Below are 25,484 nucleotides of genomic sequence, written 5' to 3'. Positions count from 1 at the left end.
TTTGAGGACTCATACGCTCGTGTGAATGTACCCTTAATCTACTAGGTATTTCTGAATTCTACAGTCCCTCGTCAATTTGTGGCATAGATCAGACACAATATTTCGTCCCCCTCGTTTGTATTCTACTAAATGATAGAAATTATACATTTGGAAGAACAAAATCAGATGTTCAAATTCTGCACAGAGAAAAAAAAAAATAAATAAATAAATAAATAAATTTAAAAATGTCCCTGTAGCTTCCTGTCGGGTTGCACAAAGGTTAAATGCCCGTTCACATGCACTCCACCTCGATTCATTACCCTGGTGAGCCTCACAGTGAATGTATTCCATTCACATCACACTCTGTGGCTGCAGAGGTTGCAGATAATGAATTCAGGGGTCAGGTATTTAAGATAAGGCTCTAACTACTAGACTAGCAAGAGAAAAAGGAAAAACACTAAATACCCCCTGGGAGAAAAAGAGCAGATTCCTATTAGTACAAATGATTCCCACTTCTACAGGTTTACTGGGGAAGACACCTTTGTGTCAAATAAAACATCCGTACATAGACCAGGAGATGTACAGCGAGACCTGCAACAAAATTACAGTATTACATCAAGACAGGAAACAAAAAATATATATATATATTATTTTTTTTATGACAGATCTCTCCAATCAAGGCCTATGGGTGAAGATTCTATATAGTGTAGGTGGCCTCAGATATACAAAATTAAATCAATTAAAAGGAATTGGAACAAGAAACTGACCAGGATAGGAGTACTGCTCTTTCAGGGGAGGGTTGTAGAGGACTAGACCAATTTGTGTAGTTCTAAACCACCCTCTAGCTTTTCTTCATTGTGCCAAATGTATTAGTTTCTCAAGTAGGTGGATGAATAAATTTGGTGCAAATTTAGACAGTTTAGCGTACGTTCACATCTGCGGCGTGCCTGACCTGGCGCAAATGCCGGCTGGACAAAAAAACGTTGCATGCAATGATTTTTGTCCGGTCAAAATCCAGCATTTATGCCAGAAAGTGGCCTGATCACCTCCGGACCCCATCACAGTCAATGGGGATCTGGCGGTGAACTGTAGAATCCGACAGTGCCGGATAAGCCAAAAAATTAAATAAAAAGCAAACAGGCTACTCTCTGCCAGAACAGCCTGGTGGATCCGCTGCTAGCGGAGGAGACTATTGCTATTACATGCAGAGATCTCCTTCACAGTATGGGGAGGAGCAGTGTTATGCCATCACTCGTCCCCATGCTGTCTAGTTATTTGCTACAGCAGATTGCAAATAGACAGCACAACCTACCGCCGGCAAATTGTGATCTTTCAGAACGCCCAATGAACACCAGACATACAGAATGTACTCCCCATGTCTTCCATATCCGTTCCGCTTTTTGCGGAACCATCTATTGAAATTTTTTTATGCCCAGCCCAATTTTTTCTATGTAAATACTGTATATGCCATACGGAAAAACGGAACTGGAAACACTACTGAAGCAAAAAAAAAAAAAAAAAAAACGGCCCGCAAAACACTGAAAAAGCCATACCGTCGTGTGAACAAACCCTTAGACTGCAGTTACTAGCGATCATCAATACAGGCTTTAGACAGTTCCCTCCATCTACAGCAATGTACAAATTTGGCAAAGGAACAGAATACCAGAATTGCCTAATCCAGCATATGCCAGACACCGCCAGCGCCCTTTTTCAATGTAATTTCCACCAGAATTCTGGTGCATTTTTCTTACTAAATCTAGCTAAGAGATAGAAATGTAAATTGTAAAAAAAAATAAAAAAATAAAATAAACACCCTGCAAAAATTTTAGAAGTAAGGGCCAACGTAAAAACCAGATGACAACAGACTAAAGCATGAACTGGTGGCAGCTGCCATGTAAGAGTGGTTTTTGACATACATCAGCTACCACTTCCCTTGTGCCACAGTTTACTTTCCTCTAATTAACTCACCCGGAGCTTAGCAAGTGTCCAGGATGGGAGGAATGGTGAAAGAGAAGATAAATATTGGCACGTACAATATAGAGAGCAGCTGAATTCATGCCAAAGTACAAAACAAACAGTGTCAATTGGAGCAAGTCACAAAGCGTCAATTTGTAAGTGGTTGATTCCCCCCGTAGAGGAGGAGCTCATCTTCCGCGTTTCACTCCCTGAAGAAACAATGCACAAAATGCATTGTGGTGGAGATTAATAAAAAATAAAAATTGCTAAAGAGGCAAAAAAATAAAAAATGTATTACAATTTCTAAGCCGAATGTAGGCCGAAAGATGGCAAATCATCTCAAACATGGTTAGTGCTAAAGAAGCTAAGGAAAGGAGTGGCTGCCATATACCGCTGGTACCAAATTTACTAGATAAAATCAACACAATGAAATAGAGAGGCAGGGATCCGAAAGCCAAATAACTGTAGATATTTCTTTAAGGATCTACTGGCTCTGAGGAGGATCTGAAGCCTACAGAAACTTTAAGGGGTAGACAAAATGACTGTAGACTTCTGAAGACCATTTCAAGGGCTTTTCCGATTTTTCTTAAAAGCCAACAGTAAGAAATTCCATAGACCTTAAAACAGAAAATAACCCAAAAATATTGTTTCTATGTATATTAGCTACTTCCTGGAATGTATCCACCTCTGAATATAGAGGCTAGGTGGTCAGCACTTCTTCTGTACAGCAATGGAACCACAGCTTTAGATCAGATAAGGACAACAGCTATAAGGCTACATGTTATTGACCTCACATTAGGTTTCCCATCTAAAAATTGGATTTCTACAACGGTGGAACTTCTTGAGCAACACAAGAACAGTACTACACATAGGCCAAATGTGCCAAACTATGCTTAAATTGGATTTAAAATAACTAGACCAAGGAAGGTCCATTATGACTTATCCTAAAAATCAGAACGAGACCAGTTCTATGCAGAAGTGCCCAAACATTATGACTAGACTAGGTGCTCTATGCCAGTGTTTCCCAACCAGTGTGCCTCCAGCTGTTGCAAAACTACAACTCCCAGCATGCCCAGACAGCCTTTGGCTGTGCGGGCATGCTGGGAGTTGTAGTTTTGCAACAGCTGGAGGCACACTGGTTGGGAAACACTGCTCTATGCAACTAAAAACACCATATTCCTCCATATAGAACTCAGGTAGACATCATTCCGTTTTTGAAAGTCTCGTATACCCCCAAAACATTTTCCCAATATGTCTAGGATTGAGAATGCAGACGTCCTTACTAAGGGAAAAAATATTTTTAATATGTAGACTGAGAATGAGCACATTTAGCATAATCCATTGTTTTTTTTTTACCCTATGTAAACCTAAAAAGTTTTCAAGACCATCTCTATGACTAAGTGCCATCCAAACTGCCAAATTCTATCAATCGATAGTTGCTACAGAATTTCATCCATTGTATATCTCCACAGGAATTCAGGAAGTTTAACCTTGTTAGACAAGTAAACATCACCTCTAAAAGCCTAAAAGGCTCAAAGTACACAATAAAATTCTTCGGTCTAAAAGCAACGTACCAAGAATTGAAAAAAAAAAATTAAAAAAATAAAGAAAAGTTTAATTCAAATCTCAGATCTAAGAATATTTGCCTTTTATTTCCATCGTTCTGCAGCTGCCTTTCACGGAATTGAAAAAAAAAAAAAAAAAAAAAAAAAAGCCAATAATTGGCTTCTTTCACCTCCGTTAACCACGAACAAAAGTGTCAGTTATGTGCAGAAAGCGCACAGGGCACCAATAGCTGGCCAGTAAACCAGGCCAATAGGGACAGCCAACAATGAGCTTGAATCATACTTTTTCTTCGCTCTCCTTTGTTGAGGCATACAAAGCCCTTAATTAAGGGCTGCACAAAGCACTCCCACTGGTTCTGCTCAATAACGAATTACACGCCTGTTTTGCTGAATTTAAAGGAAGGGGGAGAAAATAGCAAGGGTCCCAAAAACAGTGTATATAGAATATAATTTTATATATATTTATTTTATTTACACACACTTGAGTACGACTATACAAAATTTTAATTATAAAAGATGAACCGCAATCAAACATTTATAAAAAAATAAAATAAAAGGGCAGCAATACAAAATGTATTAATAAATCAACTATGATCCAGGATACAAGAATGATAGAAACAAAACTGGCGGCCATACATTGTATGTTGGCCTATCCTGCTGATTTCCTCAGAACTGCCTGACCATTTAAACTCTTGGGTGATGAGGGGACTATCCAGACTCTCTCTCTCTCTATGGCACTTGTTGGAAAAAAGAAGAGTCAGGCAACATGTCCAATCATTTGTTCCCAAGGGAAATAAACCACCGCAAGATGCAGCCGGCAGTGGCTTATTCTGCTCTGCCCATTGAAAACACATGCATGTTTAGCTGGATCTATGTTATATGAGGAGTGGTGGTTGGAATAGCTTATCGACAGCTATCTAACCCTACGTTCACATCAACATTTGGAAAGCCAGCAGCCTGTAACAGCCTGCCAGAGTTCACCATAAATGGCACAGCCATCTAGTGCCGGGAACAGTTGGCTCCCCAATGACTACAATGAGATTCAACGGGGATGGGGCCGGACAAAAAGTTGTGCATGCAGGACTTTCTGTGCGGCCACAAAAACTGTATTTATGCCAGAAAGCGACCAGATTCCCATCATCCTGGCATTATCCGGCTATGCTGGAGACTGTGAACTCCTAAAAAGATATTCTTCTGCTGGAACAGCCTGCCGGACTTCAAAACGCTTGAGGGGTATTCCCATCTGGACATTTATAGCATATCCACCTCTGGGAACTGCTGTTCTCTTCAGAAGGGTTCCCCGTCTCATGCCGCCAGGAAGGCAGTGGTGGCCACTCTCTTCATTCAGGTCTATAAGACCTCTGTAAATAGCCAACATCTCCATCCCCGTACAGGCGGGATGGGGGGCCGAATGTCGAGAAAGGGGCAGGCGTCCGAGGTGGGACTAGCACCTATTAGATATTTATTGCAGATCTCATAAGTGTCCAAATGGGACGGCCCCTTTTAGGAGTCAGACGGAGACAGCAAAGCTGATGATCTCTTGCATTGTCCAAGTATGGTGCCCTGATCTTCTCAACTGGAAACAATGGGGAGATTTATCAAACTTGTGTAAAGGAGCTGTGAAAAATGAAAGGTGGAATCTGATTGGTTGCTATGGGCAACTAAGCCAGTTCTACTTTACACCAGTTTGATGCCCTAATATTTTTTTTTTATTCCGTCCAATAGATACGGAATTCGTCAGCTATAACCTCTGAGGCAGAGAGGGGGGTACAGAGCAGTCCAATGCACCATTGGTGTTATATTACGGCTTTGTAGAGCACAGAGGTTTCTGTAAATTGCTATAAATCGGTTGAGGGCACGTTCACATCTGTGAGAGTTATTTCTGCTGTTCTGCTCTATTAAAAGGAGAATAACAAATGAAAATAATGGAAGTGAAGGATTCGGCACAGAACTGAAACCAACGGAACCAAAACGGATCCCATTGCCTATAATCGGGTCACTTTGGTTTCCGTTCGGGTTTTCCCTTTTATAGCTGAATAAAAAAAAGGAGTCCTCCCCGAACAGAGTCGCCAATGCAGATGTGAATATTCAGTAAGTCACATGTAATAATAACAAGGCACAGGTCTCTGCTCTCTGCAAAGAGACTCTTACCGGGTTTGGTCTCAAATACACAGCATGCCTCATATAACCTGAGGAATGCTAGGCCTTTATACCTGAAGTATGCAGCATCTTTGTGAGCAGGAAATGCTAGAAGGCTTCATGGATGACCTTTCTGCAGTCAAACCAATCAGGTGTTGAACGGCTTAAATTGCATATCTCAAGTTATGACCAGAAATTAATGCATTACAAGCAGAGCAGGAAAAAAAAATATATAAAAGTTTTAGGGAAGACTTTTTTGTTTCGATAAACCTCGGCAACGTTTGATGGCTCCAGATGCAAGTGAAATTAGTGGACAATGCTTTCCAACAGGTGGCTGATCATCAGAAACTGGGAATACGCTGACGCAAATGAGTTTTCATAGGGCATTTAATGACAAAATACATATACTGACAAAAAAATAAAAAATAAAGTTTCAGCAAAGCACCAGGTATGGCACTCAAACAATGACTGGAGCTGCAATAATACATTTCCCAAGACATCCTCTCAATAGAACCACTGCCGGAGGCTATGACATTGTAGTGCAGGCTTCACCATCAGATAAAGGTATACCGCACCCACCTAGTGATAGCTATGCGAAGAAGAAGTCGAGAAGATAGTTTCAAATTACAGCAAGGCTGGGGTTAGGTTTCTTTATTCAAAGCTGACAACAACCAAAAAAGATGGACTTCTCACACATAAATCAAGAGATAAATAGCTTTTGGCCATCGCTGAGGGACAAGTCAGCTTTCGTTTCCACTCAGTCCTGACATATATATGACTGGGAAGTAAAATGATTAACACCTCTCTGCAGCTAATGAGCTCCAAGGAACACTACACTTCTGAGCAAGGTGTCCCAGATTCCTGGAAGACAATGGCTCAATGATGGGTTCTACAACAATGACTACACTGGAGGCATCTTCTAAACAAAGGCTAAAACAGTATCCTTTTAAAGGGTATTTACACTAATGCAACCAGCTTATTTTCTCCATAAAAATCAAATAAAGTTGTCTATTATCATTATATAAAAAAAAAAAAAAAAAAAAGTTGCCCTTACTCGGGACCATTATCTGGACTGGAATGAACATTTTTACGAAAATGTCACGTAAAAAGGGGCTGCCAATCACCTTATCGTAGCGATCGCATGTCCCTATACATCAGGCTCCTCCTCTGATGAGCAGGCAATTATTGGGAAGGAACGGTTCCTTCCCAATCACTGCCTGCTCAGCTGGCCCATGTGAATGTGTCATTACATTGTCTACAACCCTCTCATGTAGAGCTACGTGTCTCCAAGGGGGAAAAAAAAAAGCATCAGAATTATCTGTTGTTACCTCCATCCATCTGCTCTAAAGATTCCCTCAGGCCTCTTGCAACGTGTTCTGCGGACCACAAATTGCAGTCCGCAATGCACGGGCACCGACCGTAGGCCAGCTGCATGCGGATCGCGACCCCATTCACTTGAATAGGGTGCGCGATCCGTCCGTTCCACAAAAAGATAGGACAAGTTTTATCTTTTTCCGTTCCGTATCTCCGGAATCATTCAAGTGAATGGGTTGGCATCCGTGATGTGGAATGCACATGGCCAGTGTCCCGTGTATTGCGGGCTCACCATATCATGGCCGCAATACGGCGATGGGTGGACACATGGTCGTGTGCAAGAGGCCTCACTCTGTAGACAGTTAAGTAATGGGGACGAATGGAAGAAAGTCACTTAAAAAAATTGGCGGCAAAAAAAATACAAAATTATCATTCCCAAACCAGAAATGTGTTGAATACGTCTTTGGGGTTGTGGGGGGAAGGGGACTAAAACTAGTTATGGCCATGTTAAGAGCACACTTAGAGTAACGTCCTCTAGGAAAATCGAAATAGAATAAAAAATAAAATAAATGTTGCATCATAATGGCCGTGGGATCCACACCGCTCCATGAATTTTCTTACGTCATGTTAACCAATCCCTTGTTCACAAGAGCCATAAGGACAAGATAGACTCCAGCGGGCAGTGCCCTTGACCAGAGTTTGGAGACATACCCCATCACTGAATCTTGTTTAGATACTTTTAAAATGGAATGTGTCAAACATTTTATCTGCCAGTTAAAATCAGATAGTAACACCTCCTTTTTTCTGTTTTTATTTTCTGATTGTAGATTTTTTTAATTTTATTTCCTGAACATGATTATGGGGGCGGCCATCTTACATGAGCGGTTCTTAACTGTATAAAAATAAATTGCTTTACGGCAGCCCCATGGGTCATACACCCAATGGTCAGGAGGGGACCCCATTGCCTTCTATTGGAGAGTTTTCTGGGCATGCTCTGTGCCCTGTGCAGAGGTCATTGTACAAAGAAAGAATAGATAAGATTTGACAATCACCTATTGTGAATGGTGGAGTCTGTCTTATCTATGCACAGAGGTGATATCATTACAGCTAGGATTAGAATAAATGAAGGTACTATTACGCTGACAGATCATCCGGGCGATTGTCAGGATGATAGAGTTCCCTCCCAGAAATAGTCTGCTCGCTAGAAAAGGAGACCGCTGTTATTACATGCAGTGATCTCCTCCTCAATATAAGGGCTCATGCACACGACCGTATGTATTTTGCGGTCCACCAAAAAAATAAATTATAATATATACGGATGACATGTGCATTCAGTATTTCGCGGAATGGAACAGATGGCCCCTAATAGAACAGTCCTATCCCTGTCCGTAATGTGGACAGAAATAGGACTTGCTCTATTTTTTTGAGGAACGGAAATACGGAAATAGAATGCACACAGAATAACTTTTCAAAACGTGTCCCCAAAAACCCCCAGAAAGAAAATACGTTTGTGTGCATGAGCCCCAAGGATGAGCAATCGTTAATGCCATCTCTCGTCCCTATACTTATTATTGTTTGCCGGCAGCAGAGCGCCCATTGCACAGAGCAATCTGATGCCAGCAAACAAGGATTTTTAAACATGCTAAAAGATCCCGATTACCCGATGAGCGAGCATTTAGTCTTTCATTGGGTAATCGGCGGTAGCATTACACTGCCAGATGACCACGAACGAGCATTACTACGAACGCTCTGCTGTCACTGCGGTTTGCATTGTAGTACCACGATGATCTTGCCATCGCTGTGGCTTATATTGCAATACCGCAGAGATTTCCTGTTAAAGCGACAGCACAAATTATTTTACCATACATTTTAAATTATTTTACCCTATAAAGGTGGATTTGAAAATTGCGTTATTATTTATATTTAGTATTTTTATATTATATTAGGTCAGTCTTTTGACATTATGAACTTTCATATGTGAATAAACGTGTGTTTTCATGATGACCCCGGATGGGTGAGCGCCTATTTTCCGAATACTATAGTTACCGATCATCTTAGAGGTTATCCATTGATGTAATAGGACCTTCAAGTGAGCTGTACAAACCAAGAAGTGGCACCAATTATTAGACAGTGGCCAGTGCAAAAACTGCAGGACTTTTGGCTTTAGATTAAAAATAGAAAAAAAAGTGACAGTGACATTAAAAATTAACATAAAAAAATAATGAATTAAAAATATGTTAAACATAAAAAATAAAGTGATTTAAACAGCAGGTCACTTTGGGATTACACATTCTCTTTAAGATGAACTGTACAGAATACATTACAAATCTACCCTTAGATAAGCAGAAAGTTCATCAATAACCAGCCCGGCAGATGCCAGAAATGCTTGGACACACCTTGTGAACTTGAGCCTGAATACACATGTGCTTTTAATACAACTTGTTTGTCCATTTGTTCACAGACTGCTCAAGAACGAACAGTCTCTGAGATTCACCGTCCAGACCATGAAGTCAAAGGTGCGAGACTCCAAATACATTTTGTATCCTCGCCAAGAGGGTGCATTAAAAACAAAAAAGCACTGTAATATCCAAGTCAATGACTGTTTACTACCCTACTAGAGAACCAGCAGTCAGAACAAAGGAACACATTATGTACACAATAAAACAAAAAATGTAATTAAAAAGGAAAAAAAAAAAAATTTTATAAATGTAATTCCTCAAGTCGCCACCACCTGATCACATCACTGACAAACTCCCCATTCTTCTCAAAACTGGTTCAGCCTGTGACACAAAGTTTTAAAGTTTTTTTCGTAAAGTTTTAAAGGGTTGTGCCAAGTTTATAGGCTATCCCCTATCCTCAGGTTAGGACATAACTACCCGATTCCTGCAGGTCCAACTGCTGGGACCCCCAGCAATCACAACAATGGGTGTCCAGTTCCTCCATTCTGATGGAGCGGCAGGTCGTGCATGCACACTGCCACTCCATTAGTTCTCTATGGGAGTGGCAGAGTACAGCGCTTGACTATCTCTACCGCTACCATGAAGAATAAGTGGAGAGGCAGTGCGCATGCACGACCTCCCGCTCTATCAGAGCTGGGGAAATAGACCCCCATATCTTGATCACTGGTGGTACCAGTGGTTGGACCCTCAAAGATCAGCTAGTTAACCTATAAAGCTAAATAACTTATCAACTTGGCACGGCCCCTTTAAAAGTATCTTTTATTTTTGCTCAGTACCTCCCATAACTAACTGGAAAGGGTCTAGGACAAATGGGCGAGACATGATTTAGCCCAGATTGACCCGTCTGTGGGTTCTGGTAAAACCGAGAAACCAGAAATATGCTAATTATAAGTAGAAGAAGCCTGCCGTCACATTTCACACAGCTCAGTACCAAAGCTTTCAGCCATTACAAAAATCGACAAAGCTTGATAAAATACAGCAGAAGAATAAAATAACTCAGTCAACGCCAGGACCAGCCGGACCTTCTGGGCAAAAAGGAATGTGCGGCTAGAGACTACTTTCAATTTACAGCTAGCAAAATTACTAAAGATATTCCAGGGGGAAGGGGGGTAAACATATTGTACGTACTTAAATTATCTCAATAAAAAGTTCTAACATCAAGTTCACATCACTAAAGACACAACGCAGTGAAAAAGTCTATGTATTACTGGGCCAGCACACTGGCCTTGCAGCGCTAAGGTCCTAGAAGGACAACATTAGCTATATATATATATAAGATTAGGACAACAATACACACAAGCAGATGTCAAGAAACCTTAAAAGTGTTATTCTAAGAAAATAAGTCACACACAATGAACAGGCCATTTCAAATGAAGTATTCTTGCAATATAAATTTTTTATGTACATTACTGTAAGCGCCCCCTGCTGTTTATTCTTTCGGTCCACCTTCTCCTGCATTCAGTGGTGGACTAACATGCTCAGTAGCTTCGCTGCTCCCTTCTCCTCAGTACTGGTGCAGGTGAAGCAGTCCAGACACCTTACATTCATTCGTCCCCACTTCTGAACTCATAGAAATGTATAGTTATATCTCTCTAGACAGTGGAGGGTAACATTTTGGAGGTATTACACACCATACACATCTCTGGGGCTATATCTAAGAGGCTCTTATGCAGGGGAGGAACTGACAAGCTGTCTGCAATGCATTGTGGGAGACACATGTGCTTGACTGTCATGCGAGTTGCTGCCCACCCACAGAAAGGCAGTAAAGAAAAATAATTTTACATTCATGGGATAACCTCTTTAAAAAATGAAGTAGATATTTTTGCAGCATCTTGCATCTGGTCTTCCATGGACACATCTCGTGCAAGACACAGTCTCTACCTTTACAAGAGAAAAGCTGCACTGCCTATGAATGCAGGGAATGAAGAAAACATCCAAGGAAGACCTAGTCGCTTACTACAGCCAAAAGGGTTGAGGTAGAAGCAACTAAAAAATTACTGGTAATCAGATTACATAAAAAAAATAAAATCATCATTTAGTTGCCCTCTGGTGTCTATTCTTGTGAGACTTGTCAATCGAAGCGGTCAAATCTGCTCGTTAGCCAGAAAGATTAAACTAAAATGGGGGAGGGGGGAGAGAACGTACATGTGTATAAAATGGCACAAAACTATATCAGTAAAATGCTTCAAATAAAATAAAAATATAATATAAAATAGAAACCAAGTCCTTACTGAGCCAGAGAGCAATTTCGTATTCAGAACCCTACAATCGCCGTCTTGTGAACAGAGCATTAAGAGTCTGCCTTTGGCACCGTGCCAACCACTACTAACCCCCCCCCCCAAATACAAGAAGCCATAAAAATTTGATTGGCCTCAAACGTTGCAGGGAGAGAAACATTTGTGACAACCCGATGGCACAAAGCTATTCGGTGTTTGCTCTCAGTAGATATTTGACTAAAATTGATTTGCTTGTGTTCTGCTCACAAAGGGAACTTTACAAGCTGGTGCAGAATGTGTATGTAAGGCAGGGAGGCCCAATGCACTTTGTCAGAGGCATAAATCACGTCCCGGGGACAGCTTGAGGCGCTGCCTTGTTTGGAAATGCTCACCGAGCAACAAAGTTTCTCCAAACAAATGTTACAAAGGCCAAAGGGCAGGGAAGGTAATTATTGTGAGGAAATCTCTCACCAAGCCGTGGAGAGGAGAGGAGATGTGATGGTAATGGGGGTTAGGGAGGTAAACGCTGCCTCGTTTCATTTGCCTTTTCAGTTTCCAACCAGATGATGGGCCTAAAATATCAAAACTGACCTATATGAAGTGTCCTTTTGTCCACAGCAGACAACCAGAGCTCAAACCCAAACTGCTCCAGAAACATGAAACTCTGACTCTCATTGGTGTCAACTGGAAAGCAAAAAAATTCTCTGAGATAGTTTGCAAGCTGAAGGCCTCTAGGAGAAAGGGTTCCTCTACCAAGAACAAAAAAAGTCAGAGTTCTCTAAGCAGTACTTCTGTACCTTAATTTTTCCAAGGAAGGTTTAGCAATCCATTTGTGGGGTCCATCGTTTTCATAGCAAGAACAGCATGGCATATTTAGCTATTCTTGCCTACAACAAGGTGAGAGAACTGCCGACAGAGGCTCTGAAGAGAGTTTGGTTTGAATAGAGTCTACTGAGAGGGGGCATCAAGCAGGGAATATCTCCTGTGAGTGGGCACTAAGGGGCAAATCTACTGTGAGGAGGCATATTTACTTGAGTGGGCATCAAATTGGCATAACTACTGTGTGTGGGTACTAAGGTTCAAGCCTACTGTGAGAGGGCATTAACGGGACATACACACTGAGGGGGGCACGGTAGACAGGATCCGCACAGACTTTGCTCTCTGGATGAAAGCGATAAGGTTTCCATTCACGGAAAGTAAACGGCTGAGGAAAGCGGTGTGGTATATTCATAAATATTTTATTTTTTACATCGAGTTCAGATCACTTAACTTGCGGTTGGTCCACAATCTGACCAAACGCTGTATGAAATTATTCACCGGAGGAGGCAATTCTCCTGACTGCAGCGAGACATCACCACTAGGAAATTAATGATTACACATCAGATACCAGACACACAAGCTCCACTCCAATCTGGTCTACAACTTGGGCAGCAGTTTGCATGCGGTGCATTCTGGGAGCCCGGGGAAGGCTTCCAAACACTGGTCCTACTAAACCCGAGTGAAATATTAAACAGTTTGCTCAACACATGGAGTACAACCTCAGTAAGGTCTCCACAAAGCAAACAACGGCGCCAAACCTGCAGCCATATGCTGTAGTTCCCACAGCGGAGGTTACCTTCACGTGTTTGACAACATTCTGGACACGACATTGACACAAAACAACAACATGAAAGGCTGGACACAAACGCAAGGTGCTAATCAGCGAACTGGAGGGAATGAAACCAGACACATGGTCCGACTTGAACTTTGGTTTAAATGGAAGCTGTAGAGATGTTAAGAGTCTGTTCACATGGATTTCGGTGTCAGCACCGCGCAGGACAAGCCAACACTTCACAACATTGTTTATTCTTCTGTTCTTCTGACAGATCAGAAGAACGGAAAAAGTAAGAAAAACCAGATCCTGTGTATGTATATGTAAAAAAAAAAGATCCTGAGCATCAGTTCTGCACATTTGGCATCCGTTTTAGCCATTTCCGTTATTTTAGAGGAAATATATAAAGTCCTAGGGCCGAAGCCGCTTCTACTACAATCTAAATGGCAGGTTCAGACCTAATAAATGAGCTGCCTCCTTGTAAAGTGCTGCGAGCCGTCCCGTCCCACGCTCTGCCAGCACGGGCAGCAATGAAATATCCCATATGTTTGCTTTGTCAACAAGATGCCTATTGAATGCAAAGCCACATAAGCCTCCTACTGAGGGACGGGCTCAAAGCATTCATGTGTAACCAAGATGCTAATGGGGAGAAAAAGACAGCAAATAGCATCTTAGGTGAATAGAACCCAAACAATGAGACGTGGAACTGTAACGGTCTTAGGCTACATGCACACGAACGTTGTTTGTTTCCGTTCTGTTTGGCGTATAGGATGCGGACCCATTCATTTCAACGGGTCCGCAAAAAAATGCAAACAGCACACCGTGTGCCGTCTACATCCGTATGTCCGTTCCGTAGCCCCACCCAAAAAAAAAAAATGACCTATGGTTTAAATCAAATTTGTGTTAATTAGAATAGTTGTTGATTTTCGCTTTCATTTTCCAGGTCGCTATATTTAATAATACGTTGAGCGTTCCTGTCCTGTCCAGGTCACTTTTCAGTGGCCATCACATTATCTTTACAGTCAGGATTAGATATAACACAGGATCCACTATTCACAATAGGTGATAATCACCACTTATCAGCTCCCTCCTGACCTCAGCACAGGTCACAGAGCATAGTCAATATGGCCTCCTGTCCATTGAGTCTATGGTCCATGTGACTGCTCTCAAAAGACGTATTGTAGGTCTAGTAGCCAATGTGAAAACTAAGGAAAATATGTCAATTGCTAAAATCTGTTAGATCGAAACGCGTGGGCTACGTTACCGCTTCCCATGTGGAGAAGTATTTTTTACATGAAGCCAAATAAAGATTGGAGATTTTATTTTCATCTTTGGACATCTTTTCCTTTTTTTTTCCCTGGATTGTTTGCGGACTGGGCCGGGTCCCTGCATGAGAGATCTCAAGGGTAGTAGTGGCTTGACTTCCAATTCATACAACGTGAAAACTGCAGGATTTTAGGTTCTCTCGCATGTATAGCCAGCCTAAAAATCCTAATAAGGGTCCATTCACATGTCCGCTTGAATGGGTCCACATCCGTTCCGCAATTATCCAGAACGGGTGCGAACCTGATAATTTCAATGGGGCCGCAAAAGATATGGCAAGCACACAGTGTGCTGTACGCATTCGTAGTGCCCCCCCCCCCCATGTGCAGTCCGTAAAATGCGGAACGCACATGGCCAGTGTCCGTGTTTTGCAGACATGTGAATGGACACGCAAATGCAGGAATAATTTTTTGACGTTTCCCCCAACACAGGAGACCTTCCATTGACATCCCTAATCCCGCAACCAGGCGATAAAATAGGTCAGTTTGGAACATTTCAGGTCAGAGCCAATCATTTTGATCAATTACAGACAAAAAGAGCTTCCACCCAACCAATCGGAGCTCCAATTTCAAAAAGAAACAATACGATTGGCTGCTTCTACACTAGTTTCCGTCTCTTTGAGCCTCCCCCTATTCGGGCGAGGAATTATATTGGAGTAAATAGGCCTATCGTTTCTAAAGCAGCATCGCACATCAAATAAAACCTAGAGAAAAAGACGGAACGCCGGCATCAACCAACTGTATGAACGCTTTAAACCCACCCATGGACAGTAGTGCCCGGACAGCCCTTGATCATGGCTCCTCTCCACCTGTTCTAAGCAACGTAAAAGATGAAAGCGGCAATTTACTATGACAGCTCTGCTCACAAAACTCAACAGTTCAAAAGGCTTATAATCGCCCTCATCATAAGCGCGCACGTAGCTGACTAAGACACCGTGTACCAGCACAACGCAATTTTATCTAAAACAGATCGCGACCAAAGGCGTGTACAGAGATGGCTGGAATTTTACTGGGTATGGGAATCTTGTCACTAGGAAAGTCGTGGTTAAGGTAAGACCTCACACTACATGCGGCCAAACCACACCTACCTATGGCGAACTGTACCCTAAATCCAGAGGTAACTGGCAGACCCAATCTATGAAACTGCTAGTTTTGATTAAGGGCTCATGCACACAAATGTATTTTCTTTCAGTGTCTGTTCTGGGGTTTTTTGTGGACTGTATGCTGAACCATTCATTGCAATGGGTCCGCAAAAGAACGGAAGTTACTCTGTGTGCATTCCGTATTTACGTTCCGCAAAATAATAGAACATGTCCTATTATTGTCCGCATTACGGACAAGGATAGTGCTGTTCTATTAGGGGCCAAGTGTTACGTTCCGCATAATACGGAATGCACACGGATATCATCCGCATTATTGGCGGATCACAAAATACATACAGTCGTGTGTATGAGCCCTAAAGGTGGTCATACACTTACATAGTTTGGGCCGGTAAAAGCTTTTTTTTGCATGGCCCCTGAAGATTCATACTTACCTGCTCCATGCCGCCTCAGCTTTCTCCATCTTCCAGCGCTGGCACTGTTTATATCCAGCTGGCCATGGTCACATGCACTGCTCCAACCAATGACTGGTTTCAGCAGGGCGTGATCATACCCATGGCCAGCCGGATGTAAACAGTGCCAGGACCAGAAGATGGACACAGTGGAAGCAGCGTCGACCATCTGAGCAGCATAAAGCAGATAAGTATGAATATTCACTTTCTGGGGCCCATGTTGCAGGAACTTGCAAAAAATAAAATAAAAAATGAGCCAATTTCATATTTTGAAATCAGTTCACGCTTCGTTTGGTGGTAAAAACAGAATTGCGTTATGGTCCATGGTAACGGAATACATAACGCAATTCTATGACTGAATGCCTTTAGAGGCATTCTGTTATTCATTCCGTCATAATAGAAGTCTATGGGCTGCATAATGGATTCATCCAGTTTCCGTTATGCAGGACTCCCATTTTTAAGGCATTCAGTCATACAATTGCGTTATGGTCCGTGGTAAAAAATCTCAGTGGTCCGAACTGCAATGCAGGTTTTCCCACTGGAAGCAACGGGATGTGGATTTCGGTGCAGAATACCAGTCAAAATCCACTAGAAACTCCCATGCCATGAACATCCGCCATCTCTTCCCCATTGTTAGTCGTTTTCTACTAACAAATTACACCCAGGATCAGGACCTCTCCAAGAAGAGGCGCCAAATGGACAGTCATAAAATGGACCAGTCCTTTATGGACACGGGAAAAAAATAATAATTCAAAGGCAGCTTTGTGCAATAGGATAATGCAAGAGAAAGGGTACAAAACCGTGTAAGGTATTGAACTTGATCCAGGCCAGACAGGTCTGTAATACCTGGGTGGCAAGCTTGCCTCTGGCACAGCAACAGTTGCATAAACTTCTTGTGCCCCATTGTTTGGCTTTACTATTAAAAAGTGCAGGTGTCGCAAGAGAACTCATTGGCAGGCGACTGGAAATGTGCACCTGCCTGCAAATTGAAGCAGCTTTTGCAATGCATCAGATTTAGGCCCCTTTCACCCGAGCGAGTTTTCCGCGCGGGTGCAATGCGTGACGTGACCGCATAGCACCCGCACTGAATCCTGACCCATTCATTTCAATGGGTCTGTGCACATGAGCGTTTATCCTTTTTCACGCATAAGTTCTGCGTTGCGTGAAAAACGCAGCATGTTCTATATTCTGCGTTTTTCAAGCAGCCCTGGCCCCATAGAAGTGAATGGGGCTTCAGTGAAAAACGCATCGCATCCGGAAAGTGCAGATGCAATGCGTTTTTCACTGATGGTTGCTAAGAGATGTTGTTTGTGAACCTTCCGGTTTTTTTTTTATCACGCTTGTGAAAAACGCATCAAAACGTATTGCACCCGCGCAAAAAAAAAAAAAAAACACAACACAAAACTGAACGCAATCGCAGACAAAACCGACTCAACTGGTGCAAGTTTTACTGAACGCACCCGGACCTAATGCGTCCCGCTCGTGTAAAAGAGGTCTTAGGCCCCTTGCAGACGAGCGTGTCCGGATGCGTTGCGTCTGCGATCAGGAAAAATCGTGCGAGTGCATATGCAATTTCAGTCATTTTTGACTGCGATTGCGTTGCTCAGTTTTTTCCGCGCGAGTGCAACGCGTTTTGCTAAAGTTCGGGTTTGGTGTTCTGTAGATTATTAACATGGTTATAAGGGAAAATAATAGCATTCTTAATACAGAATGCTTAGTAAAATGTGGCATGAGGGGTTAAAAATTTTAAACAAATTAACTCTCCTCATCCACTTGATCGTGCAGCCGGCAGAGTCTTCTTCCAGGACCTTTGATGACTTAATCGTGCTCACCACATGGTGAGCGCGGTGACGTCGGCGCAGGTCCTGCTGAATGAAGATAGAAGATTTCTATCTTCCTTCAGCAGGAAGTGCGCTGACGTCATCGCATTCACCACGTGGTGAGCACGATTACGTCAAAGGTCCTTTGGCAGGTCCTGAAAGAAGAAGCAGAAAGAAGACGATGCCGGCTGCGCGAACAAGCGGATGAGGAGAGTTAATTTGTTAACCATGTTATAAAGGAAAATACAGTAAATTGACTTTTATCAATTTACTTACATCATCTAGCAACCATGCGTAAAATCACACCGCATCTGCACTTGCGGATGCTTGCGATTTTCACGCATCACAATCATTTCTATGGGGCCTGCATTGCGTGAAAAACACAGAATATAGAACATGCTGCGATTTTCACGCAACGCACAAGTGATGCGTGAAAAATCAACGCTCGTCTGAACAGCCCCATAGAAATGAATGAGTCCAGATTCAGTGCGGGTGCAATGCGTTCACCTCACGCATTGCACCCGCACGGAATTCTCACCCGTGTGAAAGAAGCCTTAGGGTACTTTCACACTAGCGTTTTTCTTTTCCGGTATTGATTTTCGTCACAGGAGCTCAATACAGGGAAAAAAAAACTGATCCGTTTTATCCCCATGCATTCTAAATGGAGAGCAATCCGTTCAGGATGCATCAGTTCAGTCTTTTTGACTGTTCAGGATGGAGATAAAACCGTAGAATGCTACGGTTTTATCTCCGGCCAAAAATCCGGAACACTTGCCGGAATGCCGGATCTGGCATTAAATTTCCTTTGAAAATGTAGTGCATTGAAATGGCCGCATTGACGGATCCGTTCTTCCGGTCCGCGCATGCACAGACCTTTAAATCTGTGAAAAAATAAAAAAACGGATCCATTTTTTTCCGGATAACACATCCGGCATTTCAATGCATTTGTCAGACGGATCCGTCTGACAAATGCCATCCGTTTGTGTCCGGATTGCCGGATCCTCTGCCCAAGTGTGAAAGTACCCTTAGAGAAGGCTGTAGAAACTTTTTAATACATTTTGTATTAGCTTATTTGCTATATAATCGGCATCCAAGAAATACAATAGGTGCCAGTTTATAAAATATTCTGGATTATCAGACGGCTGTAGGAGGTGGCATCTTTTAGGGTACAAACACAAAGGCCCTGCAGATTTTCCCAGCAGCAAAAGGTGGAGATTTTGTAGAGGAATTCATAGCATAAGGGCTCATTCACAAGACTATAGGTATTTAGCGATTGGGGTGAGGTTATTTTTTAAACCTCATCCACTTTGTTGCTACTGGATTAGGGCATGGTCAAAGACTTTTCCCATTTGGACTTTGAACAATCCGTTTTCATGGTACCTGCGCTGGATTACATACGGTTTTTCCAGGCGGATTGTCAAGCAGAAAAAGCACAGTGCACTACAGTCTCAGCAAAGTGGATGAGATTACACAAACCTCCTGTACACTTTGCCTTTTCATTCCGGGGGTAAATTGACCTGTTGTGCGGCTTTTGAAATCCACAGGATGTTGATTGTGCGAGATCTACGGCAAAACCTCATCACATTCGCAAGTTACACGTGCAGAAATGCAGAGAATTTTGCACAGAAATCAGCACTAAAATTTAGTAAATATGAACTCATTGGCAGGTACCACTAATGGGCATCTGCAGTGTACTTTACGAGGCACAGATATTTCCACCTGTCACTTCTAAAACCACATAACACACGGAAAAAAGGCGACATGTGTCTCCTTTCCATCCAGCAACGCCAGTGAAGGTCTGCAAGTGGATTGAACGAGGCAGAGTTATCAGGTGGATCAGAAATCTGGGCTTCACCATCGGATTCCTTGTCAGATTTGTCCAACGTGTAGTTGTGCCATCTGGGCACACCCCAGCATTGTGGATTTTCGGCATGCAATGCCAATGTAGAAAATCCAGTGCATCTGCCATGGGTGACTGTACCTCAACGACTCCTAGGCGTTACAGCCGAACACACGATCTGTGAAGTGTGTTCTCTGCAATCGCCGCTATAGTAGCTTCTGGCCAAAGACACAAAAACTGCAGAGAAAACAGCGAACATGAAAGCACGAGACTAAATAACCAGGTGAGTTCAGTCTCCCGGGTGCACACTGATGTTAATCTACGTTTGCAGATCGTACGAGTGTCCCGACTTGTTGCCGCTTGCTTGTTTACCTGGAAATTCCTCAACCAAAAGTCTGAGAAGTCGCCAAGATATAAAAAGCGTTTGGTAGGACACACAGGCAGTTACATAAGGTCACTCTTTGCGTCGGCCTTTTGTTGCAGAGGCTTTCTAGAAAAGCCAGAAAAGCCCTGGTGCTAAAACAATTGCCATTGTATACAAAGTGCTGATTAAACTGACCCGCTACCAGGGGGGGAATCAACACGACAAAAAAGAAATCAAGTCGAGACCACACACACGACAAGGTAAAGAATGAGAGCAGGTTGGATCCAAGGTGGCGAATTTTCACATCAGAACGAAAAACGATGTTCCCACTTGTGAAATATTCCCCACCCTCCCTACGTGGCCGGCCCTGTAAAAGAAAGATGACTTAACTGCTTCCCCGCACCGGCCTCCATGCCCGAGATGCTCCCTCGATGTCAACATCCGTTTTGCCATCGTCACAGCCAATCACTGGCCAAGGTGTTGACCGGGAGCCCCTTATGTCCTGACAAATTGTCACATGATGCAAGGGTATCTGGTCTCCACTGTGGACAGTGATGGGCTGCAGCAATGTCAAACCGGACGCTGAGATCGAGGAAGCCAAGCAGAGCATCACAGGACGGCAAGTCATCTTTCCTTTACAGGTTCAGCCAAGTGGCGAGGGTGGGCAAGTGGGCTTTGCTCAGTCCTCCCTCCGATTCTTGGGATCTCCATTCTTCTATTCTATCCTCTGGATAGGTGTTAAATGTTAATCACGGGGCGACCCCTTTAAAAGGTTTGCCCACTATTGTGAAAAAATATAAAATAAAAAAATTTACAGGTTGGCCAGACAAGTTTAGGGCTACAGGTAAAGCACCTGAGCATTTTGGAGATAGTAGTCAACTACTTATACCGGGCACTGTAGAAGATACAATGGGGGTTGTGACTCCTTTTATTCTGGCGCAGGAGGCATAAAATATTCTTAGGAAACAATAGGCTACACTTTTTGGAACAAAGTCCTCAGCAAGATGGCTGCCTGGTGGTCAGGGGAGAAAATCAATCAACAGAAGAACAATTCCGGTCACCGAATTTCTGGAGAATAACAGTCACATTGGAGGCTCCACAATTTGGTTAAATCAAACACAGATTATACCAAAATTCTAGTTTATAGCATTAAATCCCACATAAGAGCCGCCGATAATAGCGCCAGATGACTTTCCACCCAATTATAGATTTAAATGAACCGTCTTTTGTGCGGCTAAATCCATAGCTTCATTATAAAATGCAAAAATAGTAAGGTCGTTTGGGTTTCTATTTAATAGAGTCTGAATTTACATTACTGGGCTGAAAAGACCCACACAAATGAAAAGAGCAAAAACCACAGGATAATTAAGACTGCTAGTACTGGAAAGAAAAGGAAGAAAGAAAAAAATCCCCCTCCTGCCAAACCGTTGACCTGTATCACATCTGGAGTAAGGAACAAAGCTCATACTGATTTCATTTATCGCTAGAGTAGGGTATAGAAGACAGTTGGTTGACCATGAAGATGCATGCTCTGCAACATCCTTGAAGAAAGCTCTGGTACGTCTTGTATAGATAACGGCTCAGCTTCCAACGATAAAGCATTCCTCATCCAAGGTCACCCACTCAGTCTACTAATCATTCCTTCTACCAAAACGTCCTCCAGCCATAATAAATTAAGTGAAGAACCAGCGCTATAATAATGGTAACACTTGAGTCTGTGGTGGACTGTTCTCCTCAACACCAATGCAGTAGTCAGAACAGCTCCTCAATGGGTGGACAGAGGAACAGACATGGTCACTGCATAATAGCCTTCTGTAGACCCTATGGGCAGACAAGAGATGCTATCATGGCACAAAAGTTCAAGTCAAGATAGGAGGTTGGTATCAGGGCCAGAAAAAGGTTACCCTACATTTAGGGTGGTGACTTTTTTTGTTGTTGTTGCAAAAACACTGCTTTTTGTGGCATTTTTTCACTGTGCGCCTACTCTACAAGCATGATGGTTTACACCATGGTAGAGGTGACCTGGGAGAGCTGACAGTTGCGGTTGAATTATATGTGCATTATAGGCGAGTAGACAAGATGAACCCTTTATAGGTGCACGTTTACAGTACCTGAGGAAGTGAACTGACACAGGAGCTAAAAATGCCTCAAGAACATGTCATAGTAGTAAATCACTTGTCAAATCACACTCAACCTTCCTCAACAAACCTCTGTCGCTCAACAACATTTCCCAGGACCTTATTCAGCCAACTGGACGGTTACAAGATGGACCCTCACCACCCCACGTCTGGTCCACAGGTCTAATTTGTCTACTTTCACACTGGCGTTTTCGCTTTCCGTTTAGAGCTCTCACAAGCGGTACAAAACAGATCAGCTTGCATTCTAAATGGAAAAGGATCCGCTCAGATTGCGTCAGTTGAGTCTCCATTCCGCTCTGTAGGCGGACACCAAGCAGCAGCGTTTTGGTGTCCGTCTGGTGAAACCGAGCCAAACGGATCCGTCCTGCCACATAATGTAAGTCAATGGGGAACGGATCCGTTTTCACTGACACAATCTGGAACAATAGAAAACGGATCCGTCCGCTATTGACTTTCAATGGAGTTCATGACGGATCCATGCGGTTGTATTATCTGAACGGATCCGCACAAAACGCGAGTGCGAAAGTAGCCTAAAGATGGTTATATACAAAGCTGTCGGACAAACAAGTCTGACCAACAACTCTTTCCCTTGGCCAAGAGAAGGGGAGATGCAAAATAAAAGCACGAGGACGAAAAAAAAAAATTAAATAAAAAACGCACACAACAACTAAAAATCACACAAACAAGATTGCAAGATCTCCATGGCAGGTCGTGAAGATTTGTCTGATCTCATGCACTTTGCTAGTACTGTATTACGCTGCAGTTTTTTCGCATGAAAATCAGTGTGGAAAAAATTTCCGTAATCCGCAATGTGTGAATGTAGCCCTTTTTGCGGCGTCTTCACACCCACTCTATAGGGGGAAAACCACTATGGACAAAATGTTAATGGTCAAACACAAACACCCCCCCAAAAAAAAGTGGAAATTATTATTAAAAAAAGTCTATAGTGCATTATGATATGTATTACATACAAATCTTTTTTTGCCTTTTTTATGTAGCACACTCTAGGTATGGCATTTTTTTATTTAGAGTTTAAGACTAAAAGTTGGGGGTGGCAAACTTTACCACATCTGTGTGCCTCAAACTCAGTGTGAGCAGAGCCTCAAGCTTCGTTCAATGTATAGATCCCTATAGATGACGAGGACATTCATCTCAGCGATGACTGGGTCACTAGCTCCCCTCAAAGACGACATGCACACGTTGCCATGTTTTTTTTCTTGCGGATTCTTGTGCAGAAAAACGGAGCGTAATACATTACCGATCAGACAATCTCCAGTACACTCTGCTTTTTCCTGACCTTAAGTGCGGATTTTGAAACCCGCTGCACGTTAATTCTTTGTGCAGATTTCATCCTTTTCATCGAAGGGGCGAGATGTGCGGCAAAACAGCTTCAAATCCGGGCCAAAAACTGAAAGCAACACATAAGGTCTTTGGCGTGGAAACACATGGAAATTCATGCGGAAGTCAGCCCACACGCGTGTGCAGGTAGACATTTTCTAGCGGAATCCGCACCAAAAAACACCTCTAAAAAGCCTCTCATTCATTTTAATGGGAGAAAAAAAAAAAAAAAAAAACACACCATAACCAGTCGTGTGAACATAACCTAAGGTTAAATGCACAAGATCAGGATGAAATCCGCAGGTAAATCTGTGCGCACAGTCCGCATCAGCTGGTGGGGGTGTACATGCGGATTTGGTACATATTTTCCGCAGGCAGATTTTACTCTCCCCATTGAAGTGAATGGAGAAAATCTGCATGAAATCCGGTCAGAAAAAAAAATATATATTGACATGTCGCAGATTTTAAAATCTGCACCGCGGGTCAAAATCTGCATTTCAAATACTCACAGAATACAATGTAGATGACGTACGGTGCAGATTTCCCAGGGTACCTGTATGGATTATGCGTGGAAAGTAAACGATAGTACACTGCTTTTTTTCCATGTGGAAACTGACCTGCCACAGCATGTCGAATGTGCGGTTTTTTTTTAAATCGGATTTTACCCTTTGCAATGCACCAAAAACTGCAAGTAAGGGTACTTTCACACTTGCGGCAGAGGATTCCGGCAATCCTGACGCAAACGAATGGCATCGGATCCATCTGACAAATGCATTGAAATACCGGATCCGTCTCTCCGGAAAAACGGATCCGGTATTTATTTTTTGCATTGTTAAAGAGGTCTGCGTATGCGTTTTTTCTGGAACACTTTATTCCGGATCCGGAGACAAAAAAATCCAGCACGCTGCAGCATTTTCTTTGTCCCAAAAAAACGTAAGAGGGACTGAACTGATGCATCCTAAATGGAATGCTCTCCATTCAGAATGCATTAGGATAAGGCTACATGCACACTACCATATGTGTTTTGCGGTCCGAAAAAAAAAAAAAAACTACGGATGACAGCCATATGCCATCTGTTTTTATTTTTGCGGATCCATTGTAACAATGCCTAAAACGGACAAGAATAGGACATGTTTTTTTTTTTTTTTTATTTGCGGGGCTACCCAACGGACATACTGATGCGGACAGCACACGGTGTGCTGTCTGCATTTTTGCGGACCCATTGATATGAATGGGTCCGCATCCTATCCGCAAAAGAAAAAAAACTGAACAGAAACAAAACAACGTTTGTGCGCATGTAGCCTAAAACTGATCCGTTTTTTACGGTATTGAGCTCCTAAGACGGAACTCAATACCGGAAAAGAATAACGCTAGTGTGAAAGTACCCCAACACGTGCGTTCTTCGGTGCAGAAATGCCCAGAAATCTGCTACCCGTGTGCAGGGAGCCCGAATCCTACAGGACTGTGTCCACAGGGGGATCTATAGGACTTGCTGAAGTGACCACCTGCACAGCAACTGGGTGGGACACGGGGTCACCGGGGGTAATTGCAGAAGGACTTCAACAATATTGTGTTCTAAAGAGATCCTGGTCACGGCTCCAGACTACTCCGCGCGGCCGCACAGTTCACGTAAACTACTGATGGGGAGCACAAAGGGAATAAAACACAATTCACACACTACAGGTGACCCAACAGGCTGCAGCGCGCACACCGACACCACCAACCCCTATATCACCGACTACCCCAGTGGAAGGTGCAATGCCGAAGATATCGGGTGCCACAAAGAGGACACTATACAAATAACATTCTAATAAATCTCATGAGCCGGATCACAGAATATTCTGCCAAAATTATTACAAAAAAATAAATAAAAAAAATCTATATAAAATGA

At 42.8% G+C, this 25,484-nt stretch overlaps 1 protein-coding gene across 1 annotated transcript in view; it reads right to left on the bottom strand.

Moving 5' to 3' along the window:
- The window catches only part of LGR4 (leucine rich repeat containing G protein-coupled receptor 4), a 90,589-nt gene that overhangs the window by 63,826 nt on the left and 1,279 nt on the right, over positions 1 to 25,484 (bottom strand). The window lies entirely within an intron of this gene.

Source organism: Bufo gargarizans, chromosome 10 (genome assembly GCF_014858855.1).
Source record: "Bufo gargarizans isolate SCDJY-AF-19 chromosome 10, ASM1485885v1, whole genome shotgun sequence".
Classification (NCBI taxonomy): Eukaryota; Metazoa; Chordata; class Amphibia; order Anura; family Bufonidae; genus Bufo; species Bufo gargarizans.
The sequence above is the reverse complement of the archived record's forward strand: the minus strand, read 5'-3'. Positions and strand labels throughout refer to the sequence as shown.